Raw genomic sequence first — 11,865 nt, forward strand, 5'->3', positions numbered from 1 at the left:
TGGATATATGTATTATTCTTTGTTTAACTTTAGCCATAAGCAAACGAGAACGAATGTCCAAACAGGCACATCAGAAAATAATAACAACAATGCATATGAAAAGATATTACCAAAGCAAAGAAAAAAATGCATGATAAATAAAGATCATATATATGGTACATTGCTAGCAAATGATTATATGGTACCAAAAAAAATAATGACATACATATGATTCGGTAACTTGTTAAAGAATAATTGTTACCTTTGTCAGAAACATAGATTAACACAATACGGTAACTAATAGCAATATTTGTTACCTTGGTAAAAATTCAATTTTTTAGTGCACAAACATGAATTCCTGGTACGTACACGTACCACGGTTTCGTACATATATATATATATATATATATATATATATATATATATATATATATATATATATATATATATATATATATATATATATATATATATATATATATATATAGGGCTGATATATTTTATTAGATGCCCATAGATTCTGTTAATTTAATTTTTTTTCTCTTTTCTTTTTAACATTCCGGCTTATATATTTTATTAGATGCCGAGAGAAAAAATGATTTATATTTTTTTTTAAATTTTTTTTTTAAATGTATTTTTAACCATGCAAAGTTCAAACATTTCCTCATTTACATATTACTAGCGTACTAACAGCTTTTCTTACAAACTCAAATTCCAACATTTTACTCAAACGGGTTTAAACTGAATTAAATAAGGAGTTTTGTCTGGACATGGCGAAACGTTCTGTTTTAGCTTCCAGCTGTACCGTAACCTACGCCAAACAAGGATGTTCACGGCGATAAATATCACCACCGTGATACCCAATCCTGCTAGTAGTATGGGGTGAAGAATTTCCTTATAAGTCGGTGACAGGTGGTCCATTATGGTTAATTTCATCAACCGCTTGGCAACCTGTCTGTTGTACGGGAGAGGTAGTGCTGGCATTGTAGAGGTCCACGTGAAGTTCGCGAAGTAGGCTCGTTCTCTGATGAGTGTCCGTAGACCAGTCACCATGAAATTAGGGGAAGTCCCGATACAACCATCTGCTGCAACGAAGATGTGGGCGAAAGACGTGGATCCGTCAGGGCATGATACATTGAAGCCGTCCTTGTCGTATCGTATCCACGAGCCATTGTTCAGTCTGCAATTGAACTCATTATTGTCAAAGGGATAAAGCTTATCCAGACAATTTTCACTTGTATGGGAGAGAGCACCGTCTAGCACTATACCTAACTAGCATGAATCCATTAAGTTTTTATGGAATTCAAATGAGTCAGCTGTACATATTTTTCTATCCATTGCGTTTGAACAGTGAGATAATTGATTTAAGTCTTTAACCCTGGATAGGTACCCTCCTCGGACACCCCTTTAAGGGTATACTCGGACGCGCGCGACCCCGACGCCAAAAAAAATTCTGGAAAAATCAGTTTTTGCAGCAACCTCCTTTTTTCTTTGCCAAAAAAAAACTTCAATGAATGCTTAAAACAACTGTAAAGATAAATACTACTCATCTGCAGAAAAACTATTTATTATAAATATTTTAAAAAATTAAGTAGAAAAAAAAGACCTTACATAAAAATTCATAAAAAAAAAGTTTATACATATTTACACAAATCCTTTAAGGATTTGATTCTTGAATGTTTAGGACACATCTTGATGTATTTTGGATGAAGTCAGACCCATGGAGGTGAAGATCTGAAATGAGAAAAAAAGGGTAACTTTTTTTGGCCAAAAATAATTGTCCAAATTTCATGAATTTTTTTGGCTACCCAAATGAAATAGGAAGTGGCTAATTTTTTTAGGGAATAAACATATGTTATCCTAAAATAGAAATATGTAAAAAAATCTTCATTATTTTGTAAATTACATTTATATCAGGGGCCATATCTAAAGGTAATTTTTTGAGTACTTAGAAATACCTATATATACGCCATATCTGGCTAAAAATAAAGATAGGCATGGGTAGCCAGATCATCTAGAAACACTTTCCAACACTATAAAAATACAAGTTTTGCGACACTACTTGCCATTTCCTTACGGTAACATGACTAAGCAAAAAAATGCAAAACAAATAAAAAGGGGCACTCGGGGAAAAATGGCCAACATTCTAATATACGGCATTTCAGAAAACAAAATTTCAGCCACGTACTAGGCAAACCATCAAGGCACATTTTCCGACAAATAAACATCTAAATGAATCATTACTCTGTGATAGTTCCTTAGTACGTAGTAATTTTGAAAGAAATGGGAAAAAACGAAAAAATGGCAATCACCGGAAAATCGAACACATACCTATATATACGCCATATCTGGCTAAAAAAAAGATAGGCATGGGTAGCCAGATCATCTAGAAACACTTTCCAACACTATAAAAATATAAGTTTTGCGACACTACTTGCCAATTCCTTACGGTAACATGACTAAGCAAAAAAAATGCAAAACAAATAAAAAGGGGCACTCGCGGAAAAATGGCTAACATTCTAATATACGGCATTTCAGAAAAAAAAAAAAAATCAGCCACGTGCTAGGCAAACCATCAAGGCACATTTTCCGACAAATAAACATCTAAATGAATCATTACTCTGTGATAGTTCCTTAGTACGTAGTAATTTTGAAAGAAATGGGAAAAAACGAAAAAATGGCAATCACAGGAAAATCGAACACATACCTATATATACGCCATATCTGGCTAAAAAAAAAGATAGGCATGGGTAGCCAGATCATCTAGAAACACATTCCAACACTATAAAATTATAAGTTTTGCGACACTACTTGCCATCTCCTTACGGTAACATGACTAAGCAAAAAAAAATGCAAAACAAATAAAAAGGGGCACTTGCGGAAAAATGGCCATTCTAATATACGGCATTTCAGAAAAAAAAAAATTTCAGCCACGTGCTAGGCAAACCATCAAGGCACATTTTCCGACAAATAAACATATAAATGAATCATTACTCTGTGATAGTTCCTTAGTACGTAGTAATTTTGAAAGAAATGGGAAAAAAACGAAAAAATGGCAATCACAGGAAAATCGAACACATACCTATATATACGCCATATCTGGCTAAAAAAAAAAGATAGGCATGGGTAGCCAGATCATCTAGAAACATTTTCCAACACTATAAAAATTTAAGTTTTGCGACACTTCTTGCCAATTCCTTACGGTAACATGACTAAGTAAAAAAAAAATGCAAAACAAATAAAAAGGGGCACTCGCGGAAAAATGGCCAACATTTTATTATACGCATTTCAGGAGAAAAAATTTCAGCCACGTGCTAGGCAAACCATCAAGGCACATTTTCCGACAAATAAACATCTAAATGAATCATTACTCTGTGATAGTTCCTTAGTACGTAGTAATTTTGAAAGAAATGGGAAAAAACCAAAAAATGGCAATCACAGGAAAATCGAACACATACCTATATATACGCTATATCTGGCTGAAAAAAAGATAGGCATGGGTAGCCAGATCATCTAGAAACACTTTCCAACACTATAAAATTATAAGTTTTGCGACACTACTTGCCATCTCCTTACGGTAACATGACTAAGCAAAAAAAATGCAAAACAAATAAAAAGGGGCACTCGCGGAAAAATGGCCATTCTAATATACGGCATTTCAGAAAAAAAAAAAATTTCAGCCACGTGCTAGGCAAACCATCAAGGCACATTTTCCGACAAATAAACATATAAATGAATCATTACTCTGTGATAGTTCCTTAGTACGTAGTAATTTTGAAAGAAATGGGAAAAAACGGAAAAATGGCAATCACAGGAAAATCGAACACATACCTATATATATGCCATATCTGGCTAAAAAAAAAAAGATAGGCATGGGTAGCCAGATCATCTAGAAACATTTTCCAACACTATAAAAATTTAAGTTTTGCGACACTTCTTGCCAATTCCTTACGGTAACATGACTAAGTAAAAAAAAAAAATGCAAAACAAATAAAAAGGGGCACTCACGGAAAAATGGCCAACATTTTATTATACGCATTTCAGGAGAAAAAATTTCAGCCACGTGCTAGGCAAACCATCAAGGCACATTTTCCGACAAATAAACATCTAAATGAATCATTACTCTGTGATAGTTCCTTAGTACGTAGTAATTTTGAAAGAAATGGGAAAAAACGAAAAAATGGCAATCACAGGAAAATCGAACACATACCTATATATACGCTATATCTGGCTAAAAAAAAGATAGGCATGGGTAGCCAGATCATCTAGAAACACTTTCCAACACTATAAAAATATAAGTTTTGCGACACTACTTGCCAATTCCTTACGGCAACATGACTAAGCAAAAAATGCAAAACAAATAAAAAGGGGCACTCGCGGAAAAATGCCCAACACTCTAATATACGGCATCTCAGATAAAAAAAAAAAAAGACATGCACGTGTTAGCCCAACCATCAAGGCAAACTATTTAACACATAAACATGAAAAAAAAAAATCAATAATATACGGCAATTCCTTACTACGTAGTAAATTTTTACAAATATTGAAAAAAAAACAGAAATTGGCAACCGCAGTTAAATACCCAATATACCAATAACTACGTCGTATCTGACAAAAACAAAGTCACGCATGGGTAGCCAGATCATCTAGACACACTTTCCAACACTAAAAAAGCAAAAGTTTTACGACACTATTTGGCAATATCTTACGGAAAAATGACTTGGCAAAAAAATGAAAAAAAATGAAAAAGGGGCACTCACGGTAAAATGGTCCTCGTGGTGATGAACGACATTTTAACTAAAAAAAAAATCATGCACATGGTAGCCAAACAATCCACCAAGACTTTCCACAACTGATAACCTATACAAGTTGCACCATTCTACGACAATTTCATAATACGTAATAACTTTGATAATTATGCAAATTACCTTAGAAGGGTAAACTCGGTCGCGCTTGACCACGACGCGTCTCAGAAATCGGGGAAGGAGTACAGCTACAGCAATGCACATCTGGACACTACTAGATCGTGTAGGCGAGACACCTACTGCAGGTCGATCACCCACAAATTCAGTCACGGGGGTGAGTCACGTGAGAAAAACCTGTTTTTTTTTTACGCTCGGGGTCGCGGACGACCCACCGTACCGTTCCAGGGTTAATGACCATATATGTTTCCTTGTCTGGGGAAATCAATACGTGTCCTGTCAAACTGGATATTACTGGATTTGAGTGATTCGTCATGAAAGTCGGAAATGGTGATATCCTGTAAGATTGCCAGGCATCAGAAGAATCAAAAGGAATTGTAATCCTAATCTTGTTATTATCAACGCTTACTGTAATTAGGCTGTAATAAAATTCTAACCTATGTTCGCCTAACAAAGGAACATAGCCTAGTTTATCCCTTCCGTTCTCCAGAATTAACTTTAAGTAATTTATAGGCAACAAATGGGGCGACAGTACACCTTTAGCTGCTAATGTGATAGCTTCTACATAATCCTTGGATTTCTCAATGAAATGTGCAATTCTGTTATGTATGTGATCTATCTTTGAATCATAATACGTTAACGTTGCCAACAAATCCTGTACTTCCATAATCTGAATGATATTATTTGAATGTTCATTTACTAAATCCATAATTTGATTGATTGAAGCTAACTGATTCCTTAGTTCTGATATAATCAATTCATCTTCATGAGTCAAGACCTCAATTTTCTTATTTTGATTACTAATTTTAAGACGATTGGAAATTCCTAAACCTAAACTTGCAACAGACCCAAAGATGTTTAATGCAGCATAAATAAACGGATTTCGTCTTTCTTTATGTTCGTGTCCTACAGTCCACATCAAAAGGTCATAAGCCAAAGATCCTGTCTCGTAAGTCTTATTTTTCAAGTCATCAGATAGCATCTCTGCAACTTTCAATGTTGATCCAAGCAAACTCTCTGTAGTCAAATGAAAATGTCTTCTATGCAACTCATCCAATGAGGCAGAAAACCTTGAAATGGCGGTTCTTAAGCTAGTGACATCATTCTCTTGAAGAAAAATTGCTTGCATATTCACTTCTACAACTACGTTGCTTGATGTAATAAAAACGTCTTCTTGTCTTTCAACTATAGTGCCATATTCAAAATTTATACTTTTAGTTTTAGAGCTCATTCCACATGAGAAAAATGTCTGAGCGAACAATATCACTCCCAACAACAAAAAATTCATCTTGGAAACCTGTAACGAGAAAAATATATGTAATTACTCCTGTATTAAGAAGAAAACTTTTAATCACATAACATAAAAAAAATTTTCCCTCATTTCTTTCCCTCTCTTTTCTTTTTTTCTTTTTAATTTCTTATGTGAGCCAATGGTACTATTCTCTCATCCGTGGGTTGGGATACGTTTTGAACTCTAAACCTATTGGCCGTTAATGTTTCCAAAATGTTAAATGGGCCTTCAAACTTAAGTGTTATTTATAATTGAGTCCTTTGCGCACATTGATTTGAATATACACGTTATCACCCACGGTATATGTTTTAGTTGGCTTTGCTATTTTATCATGATTCCTTTTCATTTATGATTTGTGATTCTTCTAAATTCTTTCGAAGGATATCATATCGACTTATACTTTCATTTATACATTCTTTTAAAGGATTTGATAGATTAGTTGTAGGCGTTAATACATGGAAAGGCGTTCTAACTGGGGTACCATACAATGCTTCATGCGGTGACATTTTAATTGATATATGATATGAATGATTCAGAGTACTCAGTGCCGCCGGTATTGCAATATCCCAGTTGGGGTCTGATCCCCTAGTGTTACTCTTAATATATTTAAAATCTTCCTATTTGCTCTTTCCACTAGCCCATTCGACTCTGGGTGATATATCATGGTATTTATTTTCTTTATGTTGACGAATTCACACAATGAGGTAAGAAAGTGATTATTAAATTCACCACCCGAGTCTGAGATTATCATATGTGGAATTCCATGTTTACAAATGTAACACTCGTAAAACTTCCTAGCGCATTTAATCGCAGTTTTAGTTTTAAGCGCTATTAGTTCTGTATATCGAGTTAAAGCATCTATAATTACTAAGAGGTGCTTATTTCCTCTGTCTGACTCGTAAAATCCTGTTAACAAATCTAAATGTATTCTTTCAAAGGGTTGATTGGGCACAGGATAAGCCCCTAGGCTGACAGGTGTTTTCGTATGCCCTTTGTTTTCCTGACATGTGCGACAATTAGCTATGTGTCTTTTTATATCTGTAAGCATCGTATGCCAATAAAACAATGATTTGGCTTTCTGTGACATTAATGAGAACCCCGGGTGTCCATGTAACGGCTTTGAATGCAACCAATTCAGGACAGTGGAAATAAGTGAGATTGGTACTACTACCTGGTCATTAGTTACGTGTGGTGTATTGCGGGTTTTTCTTGTCACAGTCCTACACAGAATATTATCTTTGATTATATAATTCTGCTACTTATACTTTATATATCCCTTTTCCTTATGATTGCCTTTCAAAGCATTTATAATTGTTTCTATTTTCTGATCTTTTCTTTGCTCAGTCTGTAACAATTCAGCGCTCCAGCCTAAATCTTCTTGTTCAGATATCGTTTTAACAATAGGCATGGATGTTGATATATCTATTAATTCAGCTAAAGGCTCCGTACAAGATGACACGGGGTTACGTGATAATGCATCCGCAATGATATTTGCTTTCCCAGGTAAATACCCGATTCTTGCGCCAAAATCTTGAATGATCAAATGCCACCGAGTTCGTTTAGGGCTGTGGTTGAAGCCTTTAAAGAACTCTGTTAGTGGTTTATGGTCAGTAAGAACCTTAACGGGATAACCGTAAATTATAAACTTAAAATGCACTAGTGAATTAACAATAGCTAGCCCTTCCTTGTCTATTACTGCATACTTACTTTCGGAAGTTCTCAATTTTCGAGAATAGAAAGCTATCGGGAAAAATTTTTTATCATATTGCTGAAGCAATACCCCTCCTACTTCTAAGTCTGAGGCGTCTGTTGCAATGAAGAATTCCTTACCGAAGTCAGGAAATTTTAAGATAGGAGAACTACACAGTTCATCTTTCAAGGTATTAAACGCCTGTTGATGTTGCTCAGACCATATGAAATCTACGCCCTCCTTCGTAAGATCAGTTAAAGGAGCGGCTATTATTGAATAGTTGCGTATAAAACGCCTGTAATATCCACTGCAACCCAGAAATTGCTGTATTCCCTTGACATTAGTAGGTATGGGAAAATTACGTATAGCCAGCACCTTATCATGGACTACATTAAGACCTTGGCTTGACACCATGAAACCCAAATATATTAATTCTGTTTTGAAAAATTCACACTTACTAATCTTTACCCTTAAGTTATGTTGTCTTAATCTCTGTAGTACTAGTTCTAACTTACGTAGATGTTCTTCTAAGGTGTTGGAAAAGATTACAAGATCATCCATATAGGCATGCAATATATCCCCTAACAAGTCTCCAAACACTATGTTAATCATTCTTGTAAATGTTATAGGAGCACAACGTAAACCAAAAGGCATCCATAAAAATTCATAATATCCCCTGGCTGTGCTGAAGGCTGTGTATGGGATACTATCTTCTTTTAATGATATCTGGTGAAAGCCTTTAAATAAGTCCAAACTGGTAAAATATTTATTCTGACCTAACAAAGACAAAGTATCGTCAGTGCATGGCACTGGGAATCGATCAGGGATCGTCTCCTCGTTTAGACGACGGAAGTCGACGCAGATATGCCATGTTCGATCTTTTTTCGGTACAACTATTAAAGGAAAATTATAAGGGCTGTTTGATTTCCTAATGACTCCTTCTTCTAGCATTTTACCTACTTCATCATTTATTTCATTCTGGAATTTCATAGGGAGTCTGTACGAGGGTACATAGATAATTTTCTGCTTGTCCTTTAACCTTATTTGATGCTCGATCACATCTTTTTTTCCTAAGGATCCATCCGTAGTGGAAAAAACAAAAATTTTCTGCTGAATTTCTTTGTCTTGAATGTCTTTATTGATTTTATTTTTAATAGACCGCAAAAGGGATTCATCCGCAACTGATTGAGAGCGATTGATCTCAGCAACGGTAAGAATACGATGTTTATAAACTTCTACATCCAAGATGTGTTGATTTTTGTGAATTACTAAAGTGTTATTTAAATGATTACAGACTTCAATATTACATTGTTGATGTAAGCCTACTGTATAAATAGCTTGTGTGACAGACAATCCGTTAGTTTTCAAAGTGTCGGAAAGGATTAATATTTCAGATCCCGGTAATGTTTTCTTTATTTGCACTATTAAATTCAAAGGTACGTTTGGTTCGATAGATTGCGTGCAAGATGATATTACGGGTGAACGAGAATTCTGCTGGGTCGCGTATATTATTTCTTTATTAGTGAGACAAGTTATTGGTTCTTCACCGTATGTTACGGTTACATTTGTCGTCTCCTTTTTATCCAAAACTGATTTTAAGGTATTAGAAGACTTATAGAATTTCCCTTTGATATACACGCCGTGCTTGGCAGGGGCTAAGATAATGTTTTGATTTCCCATAGATGGGTATCCTATAATTACAGCTGGATACATATCAATGTTTTGTACAACAACAAATGTATCGGCAAACATGCGTTTACCGACTTTGAACTGAACATGAGTTATGCCTATGACATTTAATTCATTATTTCCTATACCCGAGAGTCTAACTCCGGATTTTTCAATCGGAAAGTTCGAAAACAACAAATGATGTGGCTTCAAATCCATGATATTACGTGGACTACCAGAGTCAAAAAATAACGTAAAGGATTTGTGTTCTAAATTTACAGCATATAAGGTTGTTCGTAACTCATTTTGGCTTATTATTGTATGAATTCGTTGCAAATCTACGGGAGCATGCACTGTTTTACTTAATTCGGCCGTGTGTTTCATAGGAAAATCTATTGTCTCACAATTATCTGATAAAACATTAAATTGATTATTCAATACTATTGATGTTGACATGAATGACCTTGACCCAACATCACTCTCTTCCCCTCGGGAGTTAACTATGTGGTATTTGCTTTGCTCTGCACATTCTGAAAATTAGTCTGTTTATTTGCTTTGTACTCTGAACTACATTGACATTTGGTTGTTTCTTCTTATTGTTAAAATGAGGATTTTTCTTTTTATATCCATATGGAACTTACTGTGGAATTGACTGTGTATTTCTGGGATTCTGTTGTGTCTTACGCGAGTAACATTGATTGTATGAATGTGTCGAACTGTTATGAATCGAGCAGAATTTCGTTCTGCAGTCCGCGCTTAAGTGACCTTGACGTTTGCAATTATAACACGTCATTCCCGCTACTTGACTACTAACTACGTTCACTGTTTGTGGCTTTGTTTCATTCTTTGCAAAAACTTGAGTTAACACAGGATCGAGATCTGGACACTTGGACATGTGTTTCTTTATCTGTTTATATACATCCAATTCCGTACTTGCAGGCTTTAACTTCTTATCAAAACACCGCACTAAAGCTTCAGGCAACATAAGTGTCATGCAAGTTAAATACATTAATCGTAAAAAATCTTTCACGGAGATGTTATCCCTAGTAACCCAAGTGGAATTACCTAAAATGTCCTGATATTCATTAAGCCTATCAGCTATGAGAGCTGCTCTCTCAATAACATTAAGCCGATTCATAGTGGCTTAATTAAGTGTATTTCGTAACGTTAATACTACATCCAAGGCTTCTTCACCCCCATAGACCGCGCGTAACCTAACTTTGAAATCATCCCAGGTAACTGCTTCTTGAAATGAAACACCTCTTAAATACGCACTCGCATCCCCCTTAGAAAAATCTATAAAACTTTTAGCTTCTTGTAATTGTACAAAAGGGTCTACGATTTGTTTGGCATTTAAATGGGCATCGACGGATGAAATCCATGACTCCACATTTTGTGGCAAGAACCCATTGACTCGACCCTGAAAAGGAAGGATTGCTGACTTGGCATTTACAAGCGTCACAATTGGAGGAGGATTAGTCTGGCCTACGCCACTAGGTCCAGGGGGTGGGGCTCACAGGGGGAGTCATGACTGCTGTATTTCTTTTCCTATCTCTTCGACCCCTTGCAATTCTATCAAAATATCTATATGAATACAGACGTCCACTGCGTAAACGCATATGTATAACAAAATTCCCCAAACAATGTTACTAATCCCAAGACATTTCCCGAGAATTTCTGAAAGAAAACCGAACACAAAGATATTTGCCGAGAATTTCTGAAAGAAAACCGAACACAAAGATATTTCCTGTAAATTACTGAAAGAAAAAGGAATTAGCACAAAGAGAGAAAAAATTCTTGATGAGAATTCGGAGTTGAACACAGTTTCCTTTAATGAAAAGAAAGTAAAAGAATAGCAAATCACTCACCCCAGTAATAATCGACTAACGACTCGTGATAACTACACTTCACTGCCCAAACTGGAATGAATTCAAAAATTTGTACTTAGCTTATATATGGTTCTGTGTGATGTCGACACATCCTCTCTCTCTCTCTTGATGTTTTGTTAGCGATGTATCGTTCGAGTTTCCGTTGAATGTAGTGCTTCCTGGATATGTTTTGTAAACATTGAACGTCAGTCCTTGGGTTTCCTATGATGTTGATTGAAGATCCAGTTCATCAGTTCGTGTTTATAACATTCATTAAATGTTATATATTTCGATGGACTATATTACTTAGTCAAAATTGTAGATACATGTAGATAACGTTGAGTTCTTGAAGATCTTTCTCTGGTTTTACAGCTTTATTTTGATGTCTTGAAGTTCTTCCTCTAATTCTTAGAGTTTAATATTATAGTTACTTGAAGATCTTTCTCT

The sequence above is a fragment of the Palaemon carinicauda genome, chromosome 8 (genome assembly GCF_036898095.1).
Source record: "Palaemon carinicauda isolate YSFRI2023 chromosome 8, ASM3689809v2, whole genome shotgun sequence".
NCBI lineage: Eukaryota > Metazoa > Arthropoda > Malacostraca > Decapoda > Palaemonidae > Palaemon > Palaemon carinicauda.